Source organism: Tamandua tetradactyla, chromosome X (genome assembly GCF_023851605.1).
Source record: "Tamandua tetradactyla isolate mTamTet1 chromosome X, mTamTet1.pri, whole genome shotgun sequence".
Taxonomy (NCBI): domain Eukaryota; kingdom Metazoa; phylum Chordata; class Mammalia; order Pilosa; family Myrmecophagidae; genus Tamandua; species Tamandua tetradactyla.
The window spans coordinates 15,900,182-15,927,420 of record NC_135353.1 but is presented as its reverse complement, the minus strand read 5'-3'; the positions used below and the strand labels follow the sequence as shown (position 1 = coordinate 15,927,420).

Sequence of the window (27,239 nt, the reverse complement as noted above, 5' to 3'; positions counted from 1 at the left end):
AAGTGGCTCAATACCCAAGGACACTACTCCTGCCACATTACCCTCTCCTTTCCAGACCAGAGCTTTGACTTTTTGGAAGTTCCTTACAGTTAGTTGCCTGAGGAACAGAAAATTAAGACCTGGTTTCCAGATGGTTCTGTATGATATGCAGTAACCACTGGAAGTGGACAGCTGCAGCACTACAGTCCCATTCTGGGATGTCCTTAATCCTCCCGGTGGGCAAAATTTTGAGCAGTGTACCTGGTTGTTCAGTTTTCTTGGAAAGAGAACTGGCCAGAAGTGTGTTTGTATATTGACTCATGGGTTGCTGTTAATGGTTTGGCTGGATGGTCAGGAACTTGGAAGGAGCATGATTGGAAAATTGGTGACAAAGAAGTCTGGGGAAGAGGTATGTGGACAGACCTTTCTGAGTGGGCAAATAAGTTGAAGATATTTGTGTCCTATGTGAATGCTCACCAGAGGGTGATTTCAGCAAAAGGTTTTAATAATCAAGTGGACCAGATGACCCATCCTATGGATACAGGTCATCCTCTTTCCACAACCACTCCTGCCATTATACAATGAGCTCATGAACAAAGAGGGCATGATGGTAGGAATGGAAATTATACATGGGCTCAGCAGCATGGACTTCCACTCACCAAGTCTGACCAGATTACAGCCACTACTAAGGGCCCAATTTGCCAGCAGCAGAGACCTATACTTAGTCCTTGATATGGCACCATTCCCTGAGTTGATCAGTCTGCTACCTGGTGGCAAGTTGATTATATTGGACCAATTCCATCATGGAAGGGGCAGCAATTTATTCTAACTGGAATAAACAGTCACGATATAGGTTTGCATTCCCTGTGTGTAATGCTTCTGTAAAACCTACCACACCTGGACTTACAGAATGCCTTATGCACCAGCACGGTATTCCAAACAGCATTGCTTCCGATCAAGGAACCCATTTCACAGCAAATGAAGTGTGGAAATCAGCACATACACAAGGAATTCTCTGGTCTTACCATTCCCCCATCATCCAGAGGCAGCTGGGTTGATAGAACAGTAGAAAGGTCTTTTGAAGACCCAATTATTGTGCCAACTAGGTGGCAATACCTTTCAGGTCTGGGGGAATGTTCTCCAGGTGGCTGTGTGGCTCTGAATCAGCATCCACTCTACGGTGTTATTTCTCCCATAGCCAGTATTCATGGGTCCAGGAATCAAGGGGTGGAAATGGGAGTGCCACCACTCATTGTCACCCCCAGTGATCAGCTAGGAAAATTTTTACATCCTTTCCCTGAAACCTTAAGCTCTGCTTGCCTATAGGTCTCAGTTCCAAAAGGAGGAGTGCTCCTTCCCAGAGATACAAGAATGAGTCAATTGAACTGGAAATTAAGACTGCCACTTGGCCACTTTAGGCTTCCCATAGCACTGAATCAACAGGCACAAAAGTGGATTACTGTTCTGTCTGGGGTTATTGATCCTGACTATCAATGGAAAATAGGGCTGCAACTGCACAATGGAGGTAAAGAAGAGTTTCCTGGAGTACAGGAGATTCCCCTAGGGTGTTAGTACTCCCATGCCCTGTGATTAAAGTCGATGGAAAACTGCCACAACCCAATCCAGGCGAGTGTACCAATGGGCCAGAAACTTCAAGAATGATGGTCTGGGTCACCTCACCTGGCAAAGATTTCAACCAGCTGAAATCTTTGCTGTGGGCAAAGGTCACATGGAATGGGTAGTAGAAGAAGGTAGTGATAAATATGAAATTTTACCACGTGACTAGTTACAGAAATGAGGGCTATGATTGTATGAATATTTCCTCCTTGTTTTGTAATGAGTATGCTTGAACTTGTACATAAGCAAATGTCTTGTTTTCCTCTTATCATATGACATAAAGTGTATTGTTCATGTTATAATATTTAAGTCACAAGATATGAAGTTTAAGAGTGAATGTTACCTAAGGACTTGCACCCTGTTCTGGAGAGATGCAGTGTTTCTGGCTGTACACAGGACAACTGGATATTGTTATGCAAAACATATGTATGTTATTGTGTTCCATTTGGAAAGTAAGTGGACCATGATGGTTAAGTTTTGGTGTCAACTTGGCCAAACGATTATGCCCAGTTGTCTGGTCAGGTAAACATTGGTCTGACCATTGCTGCAAGGATATTTTTGTGTCTGGTTGATAAACCAAAAGGCTGATGTGTTAAGTCAACAGTCAGTTGATTGCATCTGTGGCTGATTATATCTGTGATCAACTAAGGCATGTTTCCCATTATGAGGTAATTCCATCAGTTCAAGGCTTTTAAGAAAGAAGAAGAGAATCTCTTTCACTGCTTCCTCAGCCAATGAGCCTCTCCTGTGAATTTCATCAAGACCCTGCATTACAGCTGCCAGCTTCATAGCCTGTCCAATGGATTTTGGACTCTTCCATTCCCAAGGTTGCATGAGACACCTTTATGAATCTCATAATTACAGATCCCTCCTGTTGGTTCTGTTTCTCTAGAGAACCCTGACTAACACTCTACTGTATTCTGAATTACCTTAATAATGATTTAATCAGCTTTGTTCTTATCTCTAAATACCAGGTTATACATATATAGCACAACTTCTTAAAATGTAGAAATAACAATTAGCACTCTGTACTAAATGTGACTGTTATAACAGTTTACAATTTAGGCCCCAATTTTCTTATAAATATTTTCTAAATGAGACCATATAATAGTTGCTCTTTTGTTTCTGGCTTATTTTGCCTCACAAAATGTTCCACAGACTCATTCACAACATTGCATGTCTCACAACTTCGTTCCTTTCTATAGCAGCACAATATTCTATCATATGTATATACCACTGTCCTCCATTCTGCTTCTCAGTTAGTGTATCCTAAGTCACCTCCATCCATTAAGCATCATGTATAATGTCCAGGTCAACAGTCCATCAACACTGTCAATTTTAGACAATTTCATTGTTCCCAAGGGGAAAATAACCGATGAACACACCCTCATCAAATAGAAAATTCAAACCTCCTCTTAACTCTTGTCCCTCTCAACATTATTTACCCTTAGTATTGCTGTGATACTGTTGATGTTTTCCTGTTAAACATAGCCCATAGCATGCAATAGCAATTTTCCCCCTGTTCTACTTTGCTAACTGCTGGAATGCGATATAACAGAAATGGAATGGCTTTTAAAATGGGGAATTTAATAAGTCGAGAGTTTGCCGTTCTAAGGCCATGAAAATCCCTCAATTAAAGCAAGTCTATAGAAATGTCTAAGTTAACACCAACAAGAAGTTACCTTCACTAAAGAAAGGCCAATGAAGTTCGAGGTTTCTCTCTCCACTGGAAAGGTACATGACAAACATGGTGACATCTGCCAGCTATTTCTCCAGGCTTCTTGTTTTATGATGCTTCCTGGGAGGCGTTTTCCTTCTTCATCTCGCTGGCTGGTGGACTCTGTGGTTCTCGTCACTCTAAAAGGGACTCTCTCCAAAATGTTTCCTCTTTTAAAATATTCCAGTAAACAAATCAAGACCCACCTGAAATGGGTGGAGTCACATCTCCATGGATATAATCTGATCAAGCTTGCAACCTACAGTGCTGAATAGATTTTAAAAGAAATGGCTGCTCCCATAAGATTGGATCAGGATTAAAACATGGCTTTTCTAAGGTACATAAATCCTTTCAAACTGGCACAACCCTTATACCCCAATATTATACACACTTTGTACAAAGTTCCTACCTTTGAAGTAGTTCATGCAAGAACTTATTTATATCTGTAATTTCAATCAGCAGGACACATAGTTCTATACAATCTTTTTCAATCATATTCACCTTCAATATGGCAATATTACTTACAGATCCACTAATGAACTTCCTTCACTTCTATCTATTCCCTTACATTTAAGTTCAACCTCATTAGCTAACTGTTCACCTATCTCTAGCTACTGTGTATCTCTAGGTCCCTTATATTCTATATTGTACACCTCTGACTTAAACTTCACCATGGTCATAAAAGCAAAATCATATAGTATTTATCCTTTTGTGTCTGGCTTATTTCACTTAGTATTATGTCCTCAATTTTCTAGTATTATGTCCTCAATTTTCATCCATCTTGCCATGTGCTTCAGGGCATTGTTTTTTTCTTACAGCTGTATAATATTCCATTGTATGCATATACCACATTTTATCTTTCCACTTCTCTGTTGATGAGCACTTGGATTGTTTCCACCTTCTGGCAATTGTGAATAATGCGGTTATGAACATAGGTGTGCTAATGTCTGTGTCTCTATAGACCTTTTTTTTTTTTTATTTCATGGGCAGGCACCAGGAATCTAACCTGGGTCTCCAGCATGGCAGATGAGAATTATGCCACTGAGCTACAGTCACACCACCCTCTATAGATTTTTTATATTTACATTTTGTATAAATATATACGTAGAACTTTCCATCTGAATTCTTTCACTTAGCCTAATGTTTTTTTAATTATTATTTAATTAGAGAACTTGTACATTTACAGAAAAGCCAAGTAAAATATACAATGTCCCCATATACCCAACTATTGTTGATACTTTGCTAGTGTGGTAGGTACTTTTATTACAATTGTGAAAAAGTATTAAAATGTTACTGTTTTGACTATAGGCCACAGTTTACTTTGCGTATTTCCCCCCATATCCCATCCTATTATTAACACATTGTAATAGTGTATTACATTTGTTATAATGCATGAAAGAACATTCTTATACTTGTACTGTTAACCCCAGCCCATCATCCACAGCAGGGTTCACTGTGTTATACAGTCACAGATTTTATCTTCTAATTTTCTTCTAGTAACATACTCAACCCAAAACTTCTCTTTTCAACCACATTTACTTATATAATTCAGTGATGTTAATTGCACTCACAATAATATGCAGCCATCACTACCATCCATTTGCACACATTTATGATCAACACAAACAGAAATCCTGTACAAATTAAGCATGAGCTCACTGTTCCTAACCCCTTGTCTCCTGGTAGAAGTTATCCCTAGGTAACCTATATTCTAGATTCTTACTTTATGACTTTGTTTACTTTAATTAGCTCACATCAGTGAGATCATATACTATTTGTCCTTTTGTGTTTAGCTTATTCCACTCAATATAATGTCCTTGAGATTCTTTCATGTCATTGCATGCATTAGGGCTTCATTCCTTTTTTTTCAGCTAAATAATATTCCATTGTATGTATTGTACCACATTTTGTTTATCCATTCATCCACTGATGGATGAATGGGTTGCCTCCATATTTTGGCTATTGTAACTAATGCTGCTATGAGCACCAATATCAAAATATCTGTTTGAGTCCTGCCTTCGATTATTCTGAGCAAATACTGATATTTCAAATCAGTGAGATCATATTGTATTTGCCTTTTTATGTCTGACTTATTTCACTCAACATGATGTCTTCAAGATTCATCCATGTTGTCATTTGTATCAGAACTCCAATACTTTTTATGGCTGATTAATATTCTATTGTATATAAACATCACATTTTTTTTATCTGTTCATCAGCTGATGGACATTTGGGTTGCTTCCATCTTTTGGCAATTGCAAATAATGCTACTATAAACATCAGTGTAAAAATATCTGTTTGAGCCTCTGCTTTCTATGATTTGGGTTGTATACCTAGAAGTGGTATTGCTGGGTCATATGGTATTTCTATACTTTTCTTTCTGAGGAACTCCCATCTGTCTTCCACAGCAGTTGCACCATTTTATATTTCCACCAGCAATGAATGAGTGCTCCTATTTTCTGTATTTTATAGTAGCCATTCAGGTCAGTGTGGAATGATATCTCACTGTGGTTTTGATTTGCATTTCCCTAATAGCTGGTGATGTTGAGCATATTTTCACATGCTTTTTAGCTATTTGCAAATCCTTTTTTTGAGAAATGTCTATTGAACTCTTTTGTCCATTTTTAAATAGGGTTGTTTGCTTTTGATTAATGAGTTGTAGGATTTCTTTATATATCCTGGATAGTAAACCCTTATCTGATATGTGGTTTCCAAATATTTTCTCCCATTGGTAGGTTGTCTTTTCATGTTCATTACAAAGCACTTTGAGGCACAAATGTTTTTCATTTTAATCAGGTACCATTTGTCTATTTTTTCTTTCATAGTTTGTGCTTTGTTTGAGAAGTCTAAGAAGCCATGGTATAGCACAAGGTCCAGAAGATGCTTCCTCACATTTTCTTCTAGGAGTTTAATAGTCCTGGCTCTTATATTTAGGTAGTGATATATTATGAATCAACTTATTGTATATGGTGTAAGATAGTGGTCATCTTTCATTCTTTTGCAGATGGACATCCAGTTTTCCCAGCACCATTTGTTAAAGAGGCTATTCTTTCCCAAATGATTGTATGTGGCAGTCTTGTCAAAAATCAATTGGCCATTTGTTGAGGGCCTATTTCTGATTTCTCAAGTCAATTACATTGGTTGATATACCTACCCTGTACCAGTATGATGCTGTTTTCTTTCTTTCTTTCTTTCTTTCTTTCTTTTTTTAACGTGGGCAGGCACCTGGAATTCAACCCCAGTCTCGGCATGGCAGGTGAGAACTCTGCCACTTAGCCACCATTGCCCACCCTATGATGCTGTTTTGATCAGTTTGTAATATGCTCGAAAGTCAGGAAATGTGAGTCCTAAAATTTTGTTCTTCGTTTTCAAGATGCTTTTTTTCTATTCAGAGCCCTTTACTCTTCCAAATAAATCTGATAATTGGCTTTTCCACTTCTGCAAAACTGGCTTTTGGAATGTTGGTTGGGATTGTGTTGAATCTGTAAAATATTGTATTAGTTAGGATTCTCTAGAGAAACAGAATCAACAGGGAACACTTGCAAATATAAAATTTATGAAAGTGTCTCACGTGACCGTAGGAATGCAGAGTCCAAAATCCACAGGGCAGGCTGCGAAGCCGATGACTCCAATGGATGGCCTGGATGAACTCCACAGGAGAGGCTCACCAGCCAAAGCAGGAATGGAACCTGTCTCCTCTGAGTCCTCCTTAAAAGGCTTCCCATGATTGCATTTAGCATCACTAATTGCAGAAGACACTCCCCTTTGGCTGATTACAAATGGAATCAGCTGTGGATGTAGCTGACCTGATCATGACCTAATCCTATGAAATGGCCTCATTGCAACAGACAGGCCAGCGCTTGCCCAATCAGATGAACAGGTACCACAACTTGGCCAAGTTGACACCTGTCCCTAACCATGACAAATATATTGGGTAGAATTGACATCTTAATGATATTTAGTCTTCCAATGCATGAACATGGATTGTCCTTCCATTTATTTAGGTCTACTTTGATTTCTTTTAGTAATGTTTTTTCAGTTTTCTGAGTACAAGCCCTTTGCATCCTTGCTGTGATTTATTCCTAGAAATCTGCTGTGTATGATTTAAAATCTCTTCTATTTTGTCTTTCATCCCCATAATTTATGTTTCTTTTCATACTTTTAAATTCTTCTTCATGCTCACATTGTCTTCTTAATAGCCTTTATCTCTGTATGCATATTTTCCTTCATCTCCTTGAATTATCTCCTAAATAATTCATCTCCTAAAGGAGATCTGTTTGAACTTCTTTGATTAGTAGTTCCTATTTTTTCTGATATCTAGGCATCTGATTATCTTGATGAGTTGACTGTGAATGTGTATTTCTCCTTCTCATCTAGGATTTATTGTTAATTCCTTCATGTTAAAGCTGTTCTTTGATGCTTGGTCTAACTTATTCTAGACTTTAGAACAGGCCATGCTTAACTCTTCAGATTTTCTCAGCTTGCTTCATCTTATTCTTGCCCTGGATATGTGATATAATCTTTAAGATTTCACTTTTTGTGCAATTGTTGGGCCTCCAAGAGACAGTTTCCTTTCCTCTGTTCCTTCTCTGATAATCCTGATCTGTTCTATTTACAAGATTTTCACCATAACTCTTATGATTTGTGTAAATTCTCTCCTTCACTAGGTGCCCCACTTTCCTTACAATTTTCATTTCTGGGATCTGCCTTACCTTACAGCAATTCAGTTTAATCACGCACACACACACCCTCCTTTATTTCTATAAGGATTTTCTGCCTCTGGTTTCTTCCCCATTACAATATCCTGCCCTGAGGAGCTAGATGACATCAATCCCGAAAAGTGGATCACATCAGAAAGGTCCATTTTGCCTTTGGGTGTCCAGCCAACTGAAACTGGATTGAGTGAGGGCACAGTAGTTCTTACCAGCCTCTCTATCATGGTCTCTCTCTCTCCTACCCACTGGGGACTTTTGTGTGCAGTATTCTGTAGTGGCTCATGTTCTGCCCTGGTTCTCTACAGACTTCAGACCCTGGACCTATATATGTGTGGACTTACCGCTGTGAGTCTAGTGTCTCAGTCTTTGATGAGAGGGAGCTGGGCTGTGCTGCCTCTGTATGACTCCCAAGCTAGCCGACTGAGTGAGGGGAAGTGGAATGGGTACTGACTAGCATCCAGGATAGGATTCTCTAACAAGAGATTTTTGTTTCTTTGATTCAACATTTTTGGAATCTTTCTCCAGTCTCTTCTGTCCTCCAGAGTTCTAAGGAAGTGGATTGTGCCCTTCTATTTGCGAAATCTCTTGGGAGGCTTTCTTGGGGGATGTCTTACATTGGCATATTGATGACATCACCTTTTCTAATGTCCTGAATTTTCCTTTGATATCAAAGTCTGAAGCCAACACCTGACATTGACACCAACTCAATCCATTTCCTATAATTTTAACCTTTTTAAAAAATCTATAGAATGCTTTAGTAGAAGGAATATATGCACATCTGGGTTTATATCTGGCATTGTTAACAGATGTGAGATCTTGAATATATTTATTGATCTCTCTGAGTCTTACATTTCATCATGTGTAAGTTGGAGATAATTAGCTATCACCTCAAGGAGTTTCTGTGACAAATGTTTAATAAAGTATTTAGCACCTAGGAGGTACTCATCATATGTTAGTTCCCTATAGCTCTTCTACATAGTAAACTTTCAATTATGGAATGGCATAGCTCCATGTCTTTTCTCTGCTGACCACCTTAAACCTACTTCACTTTAATTCAATGCCTTCCAGTTAGTTACCTTAACTCTTATTCATATGGTATGCCATATGGTTTGTTCTCCATAAGATACACTCAAATGTATTAATATATTTCTTAAGAAATAAGTTGTTCAGAATGGAGCATATAATCCTAAATATAATTCTACCTGTAAATAATATTTTGACCCTATTATGACCTCCCTCAATGTGGAAAATATATTTCTATTAATACACTACAAAATTGTGTTGCATTTTTTTGGCAAGCACATTCTACTTTTGATGCAAATACTGAGGAAATTTTTAGAACCTGGGTTTGTTTGGAGATGTTCTAAATCTGGCTCTGTCAAGGTAATGCACTGAACCAATGATCATATATATTTGTTTTGAGCAGTGGATCTGAGAACAGGCAATCCTGAATGAGTAAGTTCAATTTTTGAAATATGTATTTTTCTTCTTCAGAAACTTGTTCTTCTTCTGCACTTGATTTTTCCCTTCAGCCTCAAATTTGGTCTAATTCTTCCTCATCTAAATAAATAAATAAGTAACAATACATAAAATATAACAGAAAATATTCCAGTAAATCTGCCTACCTGTCAGGGTACTGCACCAACTTTCTTTCTTTATTGCCAGACTTCTCAGAAAAGCTGTTTGTATATGCTGTTTTCACTTCCTTGCCTCCTGTTAATTTCACATCCTAAACCAATCTGGCTTTTCCCTGGACCTGATTTTTCAAAGGTCACTAAAGATCCAATTGTCAAACCCATTGCTTTCTTCTCAATTATTTTCCTCTTTAATCTCGCTTCAGTATTTTATACTATTGAGCATTTTTATCAGTACGGTTCTGTCCAGAAAACAGAAGCAACATGAATATTTAAAACAAAGACTTTAATGCAGAGAATTATGTACCTAAATAATGAAAGAACTGAGAAGTAGATGAATGGACAGTGAGGTAACTCAAGATTAGTAACATAAGAAACCATCACAGCCTGTGTTAGTCAGGGTTATTCAGAGAAACAAAATTAACAGAATATTTATTTATTTGTTTATTTATTGATTGATTGATTGATTGGAATTTGTTCACAATCATGGGGCTTAGAAATCCCAAATTCCATAGGGCAGGTTGCAAGCTGGATACTCTGATAAAGGTGATGCTGAAGTCCTTAGTCTGAATTCCCCAGGGGAAGCTAGCTGAGTGAAAATACCACAAAATTCAATGCTGAAATTGAGGCAGAACCTTAGTTCTGGGTTTTAGAACTTCAACTGATTGGATGAGGATATGCCCCACCTTGCTAAGGGCAATCACCTTTGCTGATTGTAGATGAAATCAACTGATTATAGATGCAAATCCTGTCCCCAAAATACCCTCATAATAGCAAGCTGGTCAACACTTAACCAAAGCAACTAGACACCATAATCTAACCATGATGAAACATGAAATTAACCATCACATAGTCCTATACTGGAGTTCAAATGGTAGAAACTGGGTTACCAAAACCCAAGAGTTGATCTTAACCAGCTAAAACTAATGCTACAGGGGACCTATTCAGAGAGAATTGAAGCAACAGAAGAGAATCAATTGCTACTTGAGATGCCACTTGAAACTAGAGAGAGACTAAATATTCTGGTTGTTCCCCTCCTCCTACCCTCCAATCTTTTGTCAGTGCTCTTGAGTGGCTGAACTCAACTGGAAGTCAACTATGAAGGAAGCCTATGAAACAGACTGCAGAAGTCAGTCCCCTGTCCATACATAGCAGAGAAGGGGAAGGTTGATTAATGGAAATGAAATAAAATAGGTCCAGGATTGGCAAAGGACTTTTACTAGTAAGTATTCATTTTCACACTTATACCTACATACATCTTCACACTTGTGTTCAATTGGCAAGTATCTGCAACTTAAACATAAGCATCCTCTTCTGAACTAAGGGACACAAAAAGTCTCATCAATCATTGTGTTCCTCTCAAGTCCAGTCTTTAGATAATATAGAATTGTCCCCATCAGACTCCCATCAGATTTAGATGTGATCCCTCATCATCTAAGAAGGTATGAACTAAATTTTAAAGCTGCACCTGTCTAACTTTCCTCACAAAATAGTAGGGGTATCTGATTGCTTTAACTGGTCAAAGGCCCTAAGTGATATTTATCACTTCATTGGATAGAACTAAGCCTGTTCAGTCATTTAAACTAGAAAATTATGAGTCACCCTAGAATCCTCTTTCTCTCCCCTTATTCAGTCTGTCATGATTACTGCCTATTTCTCCACATTAGCATCTCTCAAAGATTTCACAACCACTTTATTAATTCAGGCTTTCATTGCTGCCCATTTGGATAACTAAAATAGTCTGCTAGTTGGTCTCCCTGCCTCTAATTTCTCCCCTCAGTAATTGAACCACATCTTATAAAATTGAGCCATCTGAAACACAGATCTGGTCACATCATTTCCACTGACAAAGTCAAGGTAAAATCCAAATTCCTTAACATGAGTTTCAAGTTCCTTCACCATCTGGTCACAGCCTACATATCAAGTTTTATCTCTTACATTGTCTCACACACTCTTTCAATTTACAGATGCAATATTATACAAAGTTCCCTAATATACTGTGGATTTTTCCATCCCTAAGCCTTTGATAATGCTATTCTTTACTTGCAATGCATGCCTACTCCCTTTGTATGTTGGAATTCAGTTCACTCTTCTTTTAATTTTTATTGAGATATCTTCACACACAATAAATCTATCCAAAGTATACAATCAGTGCTTCACTATATCGCCACATAGTTGTGTATTCATTACCATGACCATTTTAGAACATTTGCATTGTTTCAATGTAGTAGTTAGGTTCAGATGTCAATTTGGTTAGGTGATTGTGCCCTGTTGTTCTGTTATGTAGACTTAAATCATCAGCATGTAAATTTCACCTATGGCTGCTTATATCATGGTCAGCTAAAGGGAGTGCCTTCCACAATGAGTGACATTTAGTTTAATTAGCTGGAGGCTTAAAAGGAAGAGGTCAGAAGAGAGCTCAGAGACAGCTCAGACCCAGACGTTTGCAGATACAGAAAGGACATGCCCTGGGGAAATCCCTTTGTATTCAGAAGGCAAGAGGAAAGCCCAGAAGACATCATGGTGTGCCTTCCCAAATTAGTAGATGTGTAACTAAATAAATACCTCTTTAGAAAAAGCCATTGCATTTCTGGTATAGTGCATTCTGGCACCCTTAACAAACTAAAACATATTTTGGTAGCGAGGAAGTGGGGTGCTGCTGCATTTTGAAAATACAAAACATGTTGGAACAGCTTTTTAAATGGATAAGGAGAAGATTCTGAAAGAATTGTGAGGGACTTGATGGAGAAAGCCTAGATTGCTTTGAGAGGCTGTTCATAGAAATATGAACTCTAACGATACTTCTGTTGCAGATTGGAAGGAGTGCAACCCTTGTTCTGAAGTGGCAGAAAGTTTGGCAAAATTGAATCCTGGTGCTGAATGGAAGAGAGCTTGTATTAAATGATCTGGGATGGTTGGATGAGGAGATTTGTAAACTGAGTGTGGAGGATATGGCCTGGTTTCACCTTGCAGCTTACAGTAAAGTGCAACAAGAGATGGACAAATTGAGGACTGATCTTTTGGGTGCAAAGCAACCAGAAACTGATGGTCTGGAAAATTCTGGGTTTCCAATCATTGAAACCCCAGAGAAAACAGTCCCATGTGAAGATATTACCAAACATGGAACTAGTCATGCATTACTGGGCAAGCAAAGATTGGAGATGGAGTTATCAAGAAAGGAATTGTGGATGGTCCTATTATCTGATGACTTTGATCACTGTATATTTAATACCAAATCACCAAAATTTTTGTGAGATCTTTATAAACAGAACTATTGCCCCTATGGACTAAAAGGGACAGAAAAGAGATGGATTGAAGGAAGAAAACTTCAGAGGCAGAACTATGGATGCTAAGGTCTGAAGCCAAGAAAGCTCAGGTCATGAGAGTGGATCCACCTGTGCATGTGGAGGTGGTAAGTTTGCTGTAGGCAAAGGGCAGGCCTTCTGCCTCAATGTTCTTGAAGAGTTCTGTGATCCAGGCTTTGGAGTGGGTGGAGCACATTACTCAGGGATTGGGGGAAGATGGCTACCACCCCATTGTTCTGAAGGGATTAAGCATGAGTCCAAGAGATGACAGAGAATCCAGGTGCCACCCAGATGCTTGAGGAGGGTGGGGTCGAGAATAAGGTGGTCTTCCCAATGTTCTGCAGTGTTGCAACACTCATCCCAGTGTATGGAAAGAACAGGGCAGCTGAGTAGGCCCTTGGAAACCTGGAAAGGATGGGATTGCTGCTCTCTAAACCCCAAGGATGAATGACTCTCAGACTTTGAAATCTAATGGAGTTTGCCCTGCAGATTTTCACAATTGTTTAGGTCCAGTGACCCCTATTTCCCTTCCAATTTTTTTCTATGGCAATGGGATAGTTTATCCTATGGCTGTTTATTGCCAGCAGATAACTTGCTCTAAGTTCACAGGTCTTCAGACAGAAAATTTTGCTTTAGGACTGACTGTGCCTGTAGCTGACTTTGACAGGACAGTGTACTAATTTTGAGGTGGTGTTGTATTTGTATAGTTAGTGAAATGGTTTAAGGCATTTGTGATATTGTGGTGAAATGAATGTATTTTGTATATGGAAAGATTTATCACGTCATTGGATAGAACAGGATATGCAGGACAGATGAGCATTGTTAGGCAAAAAAAAAAGTTTGTCATTGTTTTCTATTTAGAGATTAAGTATGGTTTAATATGATGTGTATAATTGCCAAGTTGACATGGGGTGTACTCTGTAGTATTTATGTTCAGGTGTCAACTTGACCAGGTGATGGTACCCTGTTGTTCTTTTATGTGGACTTAAATCATTGGCATGTGAATTTCATCTATGGCTGATTACATTTGCAATTGGCTAAGGAGAGTGCCATCCACAATTAATGGTATTTAATTTATTTAGCTAGAGACTTAAAAGAAAGTGATCATAAGAGAGCTCAGAGACATCTCAGACCCAGACATTTGGAGACACAGAAAGGACATGTCTAGGTAAGCTCTTTGAGCTCACAGACCAGGAGAGAAGCACAGGCAATATCACCATGTGCTTTCCTTTATCAGGAAGATTGTGACTAAATAAGTCCGCTTTATCAAAGTCATTCAATTTCTAGTATATTGCATTCTAGCAGCCTTATAAAACTAAAACGTCCTTCAAACAGAATTAAAAGAAAAAAGTAAAACCCCAAATGACTCTTTAAAGTTGAATTCAAATCTCAACTCTTCTAGGAAGACTTCTTTGATTCTCTACAATCCTACTCACCATTACATTTAATCACACCTTCCTTCATGCTTCTGTTGCACTTTTCGCATATGTTTATTGTATCAGAGAATACATCCTGTAACTTTCTGATTTCTTGTGTTCTCTTCAAATAGAGTAGTGTTCTCAGATAGAAGTAAAGCAAATGTATCTTCCTAATGTTGTGCTCCAGGTCCTGGGAAAACATTGGGGACAAAATTTGTGATGAGATCATATATGTTGAATAGAAATCTATATGAATGAATACATGTACTAATCAAAGACTTGATGGAGATCAGAGCAAATACCTTAAAGTTGGCTTTACATTTCCTTGTGGATACTAACAATTTTACATTAATTTAAAATTGTATCTGAAGTGTTTTATTTTTAAGAGAATGGCCCTTCTTTACCCTGGGTTCTGGGGCTTAAAATCCCTGATTCACTCTGAGGCAAACATGCTAAAATGAATTGGAATCGAAGCTATCAGTAAGCATAAATGTCCTAGAGAGGTTCATGTTAGGGAGACAATGTGAATTACTAGAAAGAGCACATGGCGTGTCATTCAATCTGGGTTCATTTTCTGGGTCTAATCCTTATTTGCTGTTATATCTTAGGCAACTATTGAATCCTCAGTTTTTTGCTTCAAGACCTCAGAGATTTGATATAAAGATTAAAAAGGGGAATATAAGCAATATATGTGAACATCTTAATTAAATAAATATCTCAATAATACTATAAAAATAAGTATGGTAGTGTAATTAACTGATTAAAAACTCAGTCTTTGGAGTCAGATAGTTACTGGGTTCCTGTTTTGACTCTGTTCCTTATAAGTTGTGTGAATTTTGTCATGTCATATGACCTTTCTGAACTCAAACTGTCACACATGTAATGGGAACATTGAATAGTACATATTTTCCGTGATGGTTTCTGTGAGTAGGTGACACAATGAAAACCAATTATATTACAAAATGAAAATAGGTCCTCAATGATAATGCTAGCAATAGCTAATAATAATTATGACTATTACTCATAATCATAGCCTCAAATCATCCCACAGCAAAAATATACCAGCATGAAAACTGTCACCAATATGCAATCATCTCCCAATCGTATGAAGAAATTTCCCAAGTCTGGGCCTACTACTTAACTCCATAACATTTGGCAGTATGGTCCTCTGAAATAGTGCCCAGTGTGTTTCTGTTCTAATACATTGGAGCACAATGAGTACTATTATGCTAGGTGTAAGGGAAATATTTTATAATGCAAGTGTGGATAACCATTGGCTTGAGACTCGAATGGTGGAGCTGAGGCAAAGCTTTTTCTAAAGCAAAAATGAAGAAGTGATCTTTTCTGGTCAAGTGAATACTTGTAACACTCAAGTATGACCCAGAGTATCAATCTTATTGCTACATTCAAAGCAGGTTCTCTAATTCTCCTCATTTTATGTAGTGTAAGTTCATCTCGAACTGTTGTTATTGAAATTCACTATCTGACAAAGGAAGTTTGGAGGATCAGGGATGAGGAATTGAACATGTCTTATATGGGGGAATGATTTTATCCTGAGCACATTCCAAAGTATTTCTCAAGAAAAATAAGCTCATATAACAAGCCCTTTCCCACTCTTAGTGTGTTTATGGAAGTTGGACTGTATTGATCTGCATCTGACTTTCTAGTTGCTCTCTGTGATAAGTATTATATGGTAGATTTTCAGGACTGTCTAGTACAGACATGCACTAATAAATTTTATGGTTTGATATAAGGGGAGAATGATTTCATTTCAATCATATTTTTAGCCCCAGAATCTAATATATTTGTAATATGAATAGGAGAGCCTTGCAACAGTGCAAAAATGTTCTTCATATTATTTCTCAGAGGACAATTTTAAAAGTTATTTTGCTTAATATTATTGATTTCCTGGAAGAGAACTCATTTAAAAAACAAAACAAACTAACAAAAAATTCTTAACCAAAAAAAAAAAACAGAAAAATCTGGGCATAAGACAATGTAAGGAATGGGCTTTATAAGGCATCATCAAAATGTCTTAAGTATGAAGTACCTAAATATATTTTCCATTTTCGGGGAGTAGTGGTGGTTATTTTGAATACTATGGGGTTGAAAACAAAATTCTATCTTTCCTACTGAAATTTAGAGCCCTGTTTATTTTTGAAAGAACTCTTTCAGAAAAGAAATAGGTAAAGGCCATATTTCTAAATGGAGATGTCCAAACACTTTGGATGAATAGACTTTTGGTTTTGGCTGTGATGGAGTAACTTGTATTGAATTAGCTCTCCCAACATAAATAGCCAAACAAACTGGACAATTACATGATAAAACTTTTCAGGCATTGTATAATAGGTAGCTAGAGAACTATGACTGTTAAAGAAGGAAACACATGAAATGAGCTCCACAACATCCCCAGTTCATTGTCTGGCACATTATTTTCAAACATAATGCAGTGAGCTGGGGTCCAAGTAAAGCATGATGGCCCTGCTCAGCTGAGGATACAGAAGTCAGATTTTAGTGAAGCTGAAATTGTTGGATTTTGCAGTATAGGAAACAAGAGAAGAAGATGTACAGAAAGAGTCTCAGAAGTCTGTTCTGGAATGCTCCATGAATGTTTGACAGTGGAAAATGAGAAGTTGGAAATGGGAAATATGAAATGTCTACAGTGAAATGAAAAATGGGAAATATAAAATGAAATGTGAATAGGCAGTTGTAAAATATGAAGTGTCATATTACACTATTGATTAGACTTTAATAAATTAGGATAGCATATAATTAGACCTACTAAATCAACAAAGAAATAATTAAAGACAATTTATCTAATGTTCCAACATAGGAATTAAAGTTTAATACAAAAATATTAAATTAATGCAAAAAAGGAACAAAAACAGAAGGTACAAAAGGAAAATAAAAAGTAGAATCATAAAATTAAACCCAACCATTTCAACACTCACATTAAATGCAAATGGACTAAACATTTCAACTAGATGGCTAATAATGTCAGATTGGATAAAAAAAATCAAGACATAACTAGATATTGTTTCAGGAAACAAAAGAGACTTTAAGGACATAAATAAGTTGAAAGTGAAAGAATGGAAAATATATACTATGTGCACAATAAAGATAAGAAAACTGGAGAGAATATAGTAATATCATCAAAAGGAAATTTCAAGATGGTATTACAAAACATAAAGCTAAGCATTTCTAGTGGGAAAAGGGGGCAGTTTATTAGTGTCATATAAGTACTAATATGTATGCACTTAATAACACAACATCAAACTTCATAAAGCAAAAATGGACAGAATTACAGGCATCAATAATCACAATTACAGTAGGAGATTTTTACCCTTCTCTTACAGTAATTGGTAGAAGTAGACATAAATCAGTAAGAACATAAAAGACCTGGAGACCACTGTCAACCAACATGATCTAATTAATGTTTAGAAAATATTATGAACAACAAATTCAGAACACATTCTTTTGAATTGCACACAGTAAATTCATCAACATAGCCATGTGCTGTCCCATAAAATAACTTACTGTATTTTAAAATATTGAAATAATGTATTTTTTCCAACCTAATTGTAATTAAATAATGAATCAATTAAATGTAAGCTATGTGGAAAATCCCCAAATATCTTTATCAAAATTGAAACCTGTGCTCCTCAAAAGATATTGTTAAGGAAATAAAAAGGCAAACCACTAACAGAGAAAAGTTACTCAAAATTCATATGTCTGACAAAGGACTTGTATCCAGAATATAAAGAATTTACAGCTCAATTCTAGAAGGTCAGACTACATGATTATTTTTTTAAATGGGCCAATGATTTGAACATGTACTTCACAAAAGGAGATAAAAGGATGGCAAATATGAACATTAAAAGTTGCTTAATTCCTTAAGGAAACACTAATTAAAATCACAAGATATCTTTACACATACTTTAAATGGCTAAAATTAAAAAAAAACTGATAACATCAAGTGTCGGTGAGGGACGTGGAGCAACTGGCACTTTAATCCTTTGCTGATGGTAGTGGAAAGTTGTACCACACTTTAGAAATCATTTTTATCAGATTCTTACAATGTTAAACATAAATTTATCTTACAATTTCAGCAATTTCACTCTCTTAGTTTGCCAGAGCTGCTATGACAAATGCCACATACTGGTTGGCTTAAACAACAGGAATTTATTGGCTCATAGTTTTGGAGGCCGATATCAAGTCCAAAATCAAGATGTCAACAAGGCCATGGTTTCTCTAAACTTTGTAGCATTCTGGTAATGGCAGTCTATTATAACATGGCCACTTCTTTCTATGGCTTCTACTCCTGCATCCAATTTTCTTTGCTTATAAGGGTTCCAGTCATATAGAATAAGCCTGATTCAATTTGGCTTCATCTAAATAGGATATTCAAATATCCTGTGCCTAAATGAATCCATAATTTAACATATAACATCTTCAAATGTCCTATTTACAAATACGTTAACATACAGGATCAGGGATGAGGAATTGAACATGTCTTGTATGGGGGAATGATTTTATCCTGAGCACATTCCAAAGTATTTCTCAAGAAAAATAAGCTCATATAATTATATTGAGACTTGTGCAAGAGTGCTTATAGTAGATTTATTCATGATAACCCAAAACAGGCAATTACCCAAGCATGTATCAGTAGGTGTGTAGATAAACAAATTGTGGTATATTCATACAGTGAAATACTGTTCAGCAATAAAATAAAAGAACTACTGATACCACAATGATATAAATTTTTAAAATACATGCAGAAGAAAGAAAACCAGAAGCAAAGAGAACATGGTGTATAATTTTATTTATATACAGTTCTAGCACCAAGAAGAAAAATTTAAAGATGTAAACATCAGGTCAGTGGTTGCCTGGGTTGGGGTTGAGGTGGGGGCAGTTGAATACAATGGGGCAAAAGAGAAGTTTCTGTGGTGATAGGGTCTATAATTTGCCTGAGATGTGTTTACTTTTATTTACATCACATTTCAATAAAGTGATAAAATTGTTTGTCCTAGATATAGAGTCATTGTTATTTCTTGATTTCTTCGCTGTAAATGGAAGTTCTACTACCCGCCTTTACAATCCAGGGAGAAAACATATAATGGAAAGGGCACTGTTATTGAAATCAGAGGGTCCTGGATTCAAATGTAAACTTTATGATTTCTAACTGGGTTATCTTTAACAAGTGCTTGGAAAAGAGCTCACTGTTTTGAGCTATACTTTTCTTATCTTCATTGTTAAAATAATGTGACTAGCTACCTCAAAAACTCGTTACTTGTATTAAATGCAATGATACAGGATATTTTGGAAACTAAAATTCGCAATGCAAAATATCTTGGAAGGAGCTTGAATTAAAAGTGAGTACCAAAAAGGCATAAAATGTTTTTATGTTTCTCAGGAGCATTTTAACATACATGAGCTTTTTTTCAAATGAAATTTTATTGAGATATGCCATATATTCCCATACCATATAGTCATCCAAATTGTGCAGCCAGTGATTCACAGTACCATCATATAGCTGTGCATTCTTCTTTACCATAGATTTGTGAACATTTTAGTTACTCAAAATAAAAATCTAAAAGTAAAAACAAAAGTGAAAAAAAAGAACACCAAAAGCATTCTTTACCCTCTCTCTTATTATTTCATTTGCGGTCATTTTTTTTTATTACTCATCTGTCCATACACTGGATGAAGGCAGTTTCAATCACAAGGTTTGCATAAGCACATGCTCACACCTTAAAAATTTTATAATTATTCAGTCATCTTGAAAAATCAAAGCTGTTGGATTACAGTTCAAAAGTTGTAGGTATTTCCCTCTAGCTACTCAAATACACCTAAAACTAAAAGGGGATATTCATATACTGCCCTATTTGAAATCTGCCAGTGAAACTTGATCCCCTTTTGATCGAGAAGGCTGTTTCAATCCCATGATGCCAGTACCTGGCTCATCCTCTGAAGTAATGTTTCAGGTTGCCATGGAGATTTACACCCATAGGAGTCATGTCCCATGAGGGAGGGAGGGCAGTGAGTTTACCTGCCGAGTTGGCTTAGAGAGAGAGAGGCCACAACTGCAAAGAAGTTCTCTAGTGGTGACTCTTAGACATAATTTTAAGTAGGCTTGGCTTCTCCATTGCAGGAATAAGTTTTATAAGAGCAAGCCCCAGGATCGAGGGCCTGGGCCATCAAATTGGTAGTTCCCAATGATTGCAAGAACATCAGGTCTTCCCTAAATGAGGATGTTTAATATTTCCACTGTTTTCCCCATTCCCTCAAGGAGACTTTGCAAATACTTTTAAACCTTCTGCCCAGATTACTCTGGGATGTATTGGGGCATCACACCAACCTGTACAAGCCAATAAGATCTCACGCCCTATTCAAGATTCAAAGCAATATGGTGTTCAAATTAGCTGACCATACAAGTTAGATTAGATAATGTGCTACTTAAAATAAAAAATTTTGCACCAAATCGTCATCTTTTACTTTAGTCTCACACAGAATTTGAAGCTTGAAAATGCTGTCATTATTATCCTTTACCCTTTAGTATGCTTTATCTTAGTTCTACACAGATCAGCTTCATTCATATCCCTAATTGAAGTCTGATCACTTTTTCAGTGTTTTTGACAGTTGCGGTATGGGGTAATGCTGACTTTCATAGATGCAGAATTCTAGTTGTGAATCTCAGTTGTCACACAAATACCCAAAAATTCCAGAGGATAACAAAATTATACACAAAGAGCTTAGCATCTCAGAATTCAGAAATAACAATTACAACTCCAGAATACATGTAACTGCTGTAAGAGTTTACAATCTAAGTACCTTTACAATAGGCCTTCACCTGAAAGCCTGTGTTCTCAGATTCAACACTCAGAGTTTGCACATTATAGTTAGCCCATATTAATGAAACATGATATTTATCTTCTTATTTCTGGCTTATTTCATTCAACATTTGGTCTTCAATTTCATTCACCTAGTCATATGCCTTACAACTTCGTTCTTTCTTGTGGCTGCTCAATAGTCCATTGTCCCATAACCTTGTTAAAAATGTTTTTTATTGTTAAATATAATGTATACTCTAAGAAAAGAAAAAAATGATTTTCAACGTATACTTCAATAAATAGATACAGAACAGATTCAGAGTTTTTATGGGTTACCGTTCCACTATTTCATATTTTTCCTTCCAGCTGCTCCAAAATACTGGAAGCTAGGAGAAATATATTCTTTTTCTGTTCTGTGAAAAATAACATATCTACTAAAAGCAATAAATTTCAGAAAACATTGCCAAAATTTTTTAGTTGTAGAAAGATTTCAGAGTTTGGTATGGGTTACAATTCCACCATTTTAGGTTTTTACGTCTGGCTGTTCTAATGTACAGGAGACTAAAAGAAATATCAATATGATTCAGCAATCACACTCATTTGTTAAAACCTACCTTCTCTGTAAAACTCTACCACCACCTTTGATCTTTCTCCCACTCTTTAGGGGTATTTAGGCTATGCCCATTCTAACTTTTTCATGTTGGAAGGGCTGTTGATAATATGGGATGGGGGAATGGAACTGAATGATGCTCTGGAGAGGCTGGCCCCTTGGCATTTCAGGACATATCTGATCTAGGGATCCATCTAGAAGTTGTAGGTTTCTGAAAAGTTACCCTAGTGTATGGAACCTTTGTAGAATTTTATATAATGCCCTAGGTATTCTTTAAGATTGGCAGGAATAGTTTTGGTTGGGGTTCAGCAAGCTATGATAGGTGGCAATATCTAGCTGAAGTTTGGATAAAAGTGGCATCCAGAGTAGCATCTCAACTCTATTTGAACGCTCTCAGCCACTGATACCTTATTTGTTTTACTTCTTTTCCCCCTTTTTGTCAGTATGGCATTATTGATCCTACAATGCCAGGGCCAGGCTCATCCCTGGGAGTCATCTCCCATGCCGCCATGGAGACTTTCACCCCTGGATGCACATGACCTTTTTAAAAATAAATATTTTTATTGAGAAATCTTTATACGCATACATTCCATCCATAGTATACAATCAGTGGCCCACATTGTCATCGCATAGTTGTGTATTCATCACCATGATCATTTTTAGAACATTTGCATCACTCCAGAAAAAGAAATAAAAAGAAAAAAGAAGAAAAAGTATACATCCCATACTCCTTACAACTTCCTCTCATTGACCACTAGCATTTCAATCTACCCAATTTTTTAACCCCTTATCCCCCCCTATTTTTTTTCCATTTATTTCTCCTTATTTCTTTTCACATCTGTTCATACCCTGGATAAAAGGAGCAAAGGATACAAGGTTTTCACAATCGCACGGTCACATTGTAAAAGCCATATAATTATACAATCTTCTACAAGAATCAAGGTTACTGGAACACAGTCCAACAGTTTCCCTCTAGCCACTCCAATGCACCATAAAGTAAATAGAGATATCTATACAATGCATAAGAATAACCTCCAGAATAACCTCTTGACTCTGAAATGTATCAGTCACTGAAAATTTATTATGTCTCATTTCTCTCTTCCCTATTTTGGTCATGAAGGCTTAGTGAATCTCATGTTGCCAGGTTCCAGCTCATCCTAGGAGTCCTGTCCCACATTGCCTGGGAGACTTACACCCTTGGGTGTCATGCCCCACATAGTGGGGAGGGCAGTGAGTTCATCTGCCGAATTGGCTTAGAGAGAGAGGCCACATATGATCAACAAAAGAGGTTCTCTGGGGGTGACTCTTAGGCATAATTATAAGTAGGCTAGCTTCTCCTTTGCAGGAATAAGTTGCATAGGGGAAAACCCTAATATCAAATGCTCAAACTATTAAATTGGTTGTCCCTACTGCTTGGAAGAATATCAGGAATTCCCCAGATGGGAAATTTGAATAGTTCCTATTTTCTCCCCAGTCCTCCAAGGGAACTTTGCAAATACTTTTTCATTCTCTCATGAGGTTTTTTTATGTAGAAGAAACAAATTCTTAATTTTCCCACAAAAAAACATGTCTGTTGGTTCAGAATCTAGAGGAGAAAGAGGTACAGAAAATTCTGTTTTAAAGTATCCTGACTGGTATGTTCTGACCCCAAATTGACCACAGTTGAAGAGGTTCTTAAATTTTCTCTTTTTCTTTTGGTAACAGATTTCAACAGTTTCTTATCAGTAATAGTCACTGTCACAGGATTCTCTTTAGCTTGTTTCATATGTGCAGGTATAGGCTTAACATTTACCTGTGGCCTCTGCTCATTAAATGCTTATTAGCTTCTGCTTTTACTGCTGGGATACCCAGGTCTGGCATCAATGGGACACAGATATTTCTTGTTCTCTCTCTATCTCCATTTTTTCATTTTCTTTTGTCATTTATTCCTTCTTTTCCTGGACCATATGGATTTCCCTAACACCCTGGATCTTCTCAAATTTACAGAATCCAAATTCATAACCCAAGGTAAGAGTCACTACTAAATCACTATTTATAGGCCCTGAGAAATCACTCTAATTTTTCTAATTAGGAATCTCTTGCCCAACATTTGGTGGGCATTCATCAGTAAAGTTTGATTACCTTCCATATTTTGGATCTTCCTCTTATTTCTGATTTGGAATCAATGACTAGTTTTGCTTGGAATCTGACTTTGTGACAAAGCCTTACATAGTTTGCTTGCAAAGATATGCTGTTAAACAGCAGTTAAGATTTCAGACCCTTTTGCATTTCAAGCCTGGGCTCAATGATCCTGTTCCTCATCATCTTTATCCTCATCTTTCCCCACCCAAATTGCTTCAACCCCAGGCTTTATAGATGTTAGCTTCATTCCCAGTGAAATGATGAAAATCCCCCTGCCACAGATATAACTTTGGCTTGTTGGACCATCAGTATAGACTTGAATCCATGGAGAATGATTGCCTACCCCGTCTTTGGTCTTCCTCCCTTCGCTCTTGTTCAGGACAAGTTAAATTATACATTGGCTAAGTAATAACTCCCAAATATCAGTGATTTACCATAAAGGTTTATTTTTCACTTGTCCAAAGTCCATGTGATTGCAGGGCCCCTCTTCTTAATGCAGTATCTCTGTGATCTGGGCTGATGGAGATTTCACTGTCCTGAAGTTAGACCATCTGGAGCATGTGACCTCTCAGGTTGAAGTAGCAGGTAAATAGAGTGATTAGAGGACTATGCATAGTATTTTCAGTGCCTAAGTCCTGAGGAAACAGTGCCCATTTTGCTCACATTTCATTGGCTAGAAGTAATCACATGACTTTGCCAATTGCAAAAGGAGATGATTGCTCCAGTTATCCATGTGTTTGATGATCACAAGTAATATCTACGAACTGCTACAGCTTAAGAATTTATGATAATTCATAATGTATTCCTTACAGTACTATTATTTAACATTGTTAACAGGAAGTCATAGCAGGTGAAGTTAATGATGCAAAATTGCCAGTTTAACTCCACCTCCTTACCCATTCTTATTTATCAGCAAACATCTAAACTACCACATGCACTTGATCCCCTTTGAGATTGAAGAGGCTGCCTCCTGATTGGGTTTTTATGCTACTGAAATTCATTCTAGGTCTTTTAACAAGTCTTGAGTATATTGGACAAAGCTTTCTTCCTGTAATCAGAAAATTCCCAAAATTCAGGGGTAGGAGCTAGGGTCATATTAATAATGCCAACTTTAGCTAGTATCCAAATATCTCTGCTTCTTGGGCAGCCTTCAGTGAAGATGATGCCAAATGAGTTGTACACTGGCAATTATCTAAACACTAGAAAACTCATGGACCTTTCTACGCACAAATTAATACTAATTGTTTAATTACTCCACCAGGAACTCTGGATAACTGTTCCTAAACCACTATACAAAGACCAATGTCTTTTGTAGGACAGGTAACTAACTCTAGTGATTACTAAATATGACCATAAAATGTTGACTGACACTATCTTTCTGTTTCTAAGACCTTCATTCAGAAGGGAATCCAAACTCTTGTTCCTTCAATGCCAATGATTTGCATAATCTCTGCCTATTTGGTTGATGTAATAAACACTGTAACCAGTTCTGATGAGTCTGAAACAATTATATGCCATAAAATATAGCCATCTGCATCAGTGTATGCCTTGGATTATTGAAGTGAAAGCAGAATTCCTAATGTTTTGTTTGAAACCCTACCTGCATCTGAATCATTTTAAGATTGCTTTGTATGAATTCATCATAATTTCAAATATTTCCATAAATTTGCATTGCTGATGTTCCTTCTATTTGTGTTAACAGTACTCTTCTGAATGTCTTATTCAGGTATACCAGCATACATGTATACTGATGTGAGGTACAATAGCTTTGCCAAGGCGATGCCAGCTTTCTTGATAGATAGATAATGATGAAGAAATGTTTATGTTTAGCTCCTAATCTTTGAAGCTAAAAAGTCAGTATAGAACCACCAAGAAAAAAAGTTTTGCTTAAATGTCAAATGTAGATGAAATCTTGCAGTTGCATTTCAGGAATGTATAGCACGTAAAAACACTTCATTGAAAGAAGTTGGCCTCCAAAGGTTTTAAGACTTCTTCTTTCTAAATTGTCAAAGAACTCTAAAGCATTATTACCTCAGGAACTGGCAAGGATTGTCCTGTCACCTGGACTTAAGTTTGCTGCAGGAAGCATCTTGCTTGAGGGTAGACAATGGAGGCCTTAAAGCAAGGTTTAACTTGTTAACTCTGAGTCACAAAGCAAAGTGTGATAAGATAGAGGGGAGATAGAAGCATTCCATCCTTTTGACCTCTCTGAGCAAACAAAGGATTATCTAAAATGACTTATAGAAAAAAATGCTTTCCTGTTAACTAAATGGAATTCAGATCTTATTTTCTGAGATACAATATGCTGCATTAATAATGTGCATTGCTATCTGGTTCCATTCACTCTAAAGGATTATTGAGTTACCTAAAAATGTACATATATACTCACATATACAGCATGAGATTGTAATGATATTATGTGTGCTATGTAAACATATAAATGCAAGTGTTATTAATACGTATAAACAGTATGAAGCAGCTTTTTTTTTTCACACAGAAACTGGAAAGGGAAAAATATAAATTTGCAAAAAGAGAGTTTTGGGTAGGAACAATGTATTTGAACAGGATCCTGCTTTTAATTTTATTTCTGAGAAGTCACTTTGAAACTACGTAATGTTGGAGAGTCAGTAGGGACAGTCGGGCACCCTGTCTAAAACACAGGCTATGTACTTGAAGATGTAAACAAAAAGTTTTAATCATCTGATTTCTCATGTGAATTCTTTTGAGGTAAAAATCCATGCATGTTCAAGTGCAGTTTGCCTTCAGCATAAGGTTGTGCCCTTTATTGTATTCTGTATTGTAGCAGGATTTGGAGGCAGTTTCTCCCTCCCCATCTTTGTATATCAGAATACTGGAATCATTACCTTATTTTTTAGTAACACCCTCTGACTAAGTGAAGTACTCATCTCAATTTTTTTAGGTCAATGAAACTAAGGCTCAGTAGAAGTTAAAGAAATTGCCCACATTCATTCAGCGGTCAGCAGCAGCATTGAGATGTAAATCCTTGACCCCAGAGGCAATCATTCTTTTTCACAATGTGCTTTTGTTGCATGGCCTTTGAGGACAGGATTTCAGTTTAAAAAGAGCCCAAAGGTTTCTAGTCTAATATCAGATCCCTCTCTCTGCATCCCTATACTTTTTAAAATTTATTTTTGACTTTGAATCTTGAAATTATTTCAAACTTACAGGACAGGTTCAAAAATAATGCAAAGGAACAACTGCACCCAGAAGTAAAAACTAAAGGGCTGAGAGGAAAGTGGAAAGGACGGCCCTGCGTCTGGGTCAGCTGGAAG

At 36.9% G+C, this 27,239-nt stretch overlaps 1 long non-coding RNA gene across 1 annotated transcript in view; it reads left to right on the top strand.

Moving 5' to 3' along the window:
- Positions 1-27,239, top strand: part of LOC143670833 (uncharacterized) — a 214,207-nt gene that overhangs the window by 102,661 nt on the left and 84,307 nt on the right. The window lies entirely within an intron of this gene.